This window comes from Montipora capricornis, chromosome 9 (genome assembly GCF_036669925.1).
Source record: "Montipora capricornis isolate CH-2021 chromosome 9, ASM3666992v2, whole genome shotgun sequence".
Taxonomy (NCBI): domain Eukaryota; kingdom Metazoa; phylum Cnidaria; class Anthozoa; order Scleractinia; family Acroporidae; genus Montipora; species Montipora capricornis.
Genome location: NC_090891.1, coordinates 44,753,842 through 44,755,845, shown reverse-complemented (window position 1 = coordinate 44,755,845; position 2,004 = coordinate 44,753,842).

Sequence of the window (2,004 nt, the reverse complement as noted above, 5' to 3'; positions counted from 1 at the left end):
GGCGTCCACCGGACTCCATCTTTTAACTTTACTTGCTTCATCTATTTACTTCCTGCTATATTCACGTGACGAAAAGTAATCATACTTTAAATTTTATCTCAAAATGTCAGCCGGGCGTAGTGGCGCACGCCTGTAATCCATCTACTTGGAGGCTGGGGTGTTTGAATGGCTTGAGATCGGGGTCACTGGGGGCGGTTGTCCTATGTAGATCGGGTGTCCACGCTAAGTTCGTTGTCAATATGGGGAACATGGAAGAATCTGCGCTCTCCAGGTTGGTTAAAGAGGAGCGAATCGGCCCAGGGTGGAAACACAGCAGGCAAAAGCTTCCGCGTCAAACAGTAGTGGGATCGCACCTGTGAATAGGCGATCGTGCACAGCTCGGTCGAGGTAGTCAAACTTCACCCTATTTTTTTTTTTTGGTTTCCTTGAACAGCGACTAACAAAGTTTTCTTAATAGTACTGTGTTTTTTCTTCTTCCGCGTTTACCTTTGATCAATTTTTGTTTCTCTGGCGACATAGCTTTATCTTCGTATTAATTATCCTCCCAATATTTTACCAAGATTATTTGTTTCGTGTGATATATCTTGATCTACATTGGCCTACTGTTAAAGTATACCTTGTGAAATAACATTCATATTCTTTGAGGCTCTTTAAGCACTAAACTCCAGAAAACAAAAAAAAAAAAATTCAAAAATTTCTAAAACATCGAGAGAACTCTCCGTTGATTCACAATGGGTGTCAATTTTTGTTGAAGTAAAAACTCTATTTTCTTTGTTTCATAGCACTAAAGGTGCCGAGTGGTGCCTTTCTTCACTCAGCAACGATTTAACTCGGTAAATAATTTCCATTTCGCTTATTTAATTATGACCAATAAATAACACTCGATTCCGGTTCTCAATTTTATGGCTTATCGGAAATCATCTGAAACCTTATGGAACAATTTTTGTTTCTCCATCTTCTTATTATTTTGTTTCTCCGGCAACAGAGCTTTTTTCTTCGTCATCCTCCCAATATCCCACCAAAAATATTTGTTTCGTGGGATATATCTTGTTCTACATTTGTCTCCTATTCAAGCTTACATTGGGAAATAACATTCATATTCTTTGAGGCTCTTAAAGTACTTCCAATAAGTCCCTTATTATTGCTACTTATTCCTTAACGGAAATGATCATTTTCTTTTTTCTTGTAAAAGATGAGTGTAAAGCCAGCACATTTTTCCCGGAAGTAAATGTGTGAAGAATGCGTTACTTTGAACACACAGAAAACCGTACCATATACCTCAATTTTCATAATTTTAACTTCAGAAGCCTCATTCTCCGTTTATTGTACATCCACTATTTTGTTTTGGCGTCCACTGGATTTCATCTTTTTACTTCCTATTTACTTCCTTGTTATTTGCTTCATGTATTTACTTCCTGCCATATTCACGTTACCATAAGTAATCAGACTTTAAATTTTACCGCAAAATGTCAGCCGGGTGTGGTGGCGCACGCCTGTAATCCAGCTACCTGGAGGCTGGGGTGTTTGAATGGCTTGAGATCGGGGTCACTGGGGGCGGTTGTCCTATGTAGATCGGGTGTCCACGCTAAGTTGGGCGTCAATATGGGGAACATGTAGGAATCTGCGCTCTCCAGGTTGGTTAAAGAGGAGCGAATCGGCCCAGGGTGGAAACACAGCAGGCAAAAGCTCCCGCGTCAAACAGTAGTGGGATCGCACCTGTGAATAGGCGATCGTTCACAGCCCGGTCGAGATAGTCGAACATCACCCTGTTTTTTGTTTCAGTTTTATTCTTTTTGCACCATTTACAAATCTTTCTACATTAAAGAGGCTATATCAAATTATTTTAGGGGGTTTAGAAGAAATCTTTAGTTATGGCACGAGTTTAATTAAAACTCGAAATGGTAATGTGGAATTCCGTTACTGATAAAATTATCGCTATATCACAAACAAGATGATTCTGAGCAAAAACGACCTTTATCCAGGTGATTTGCCATAAACTTGAAA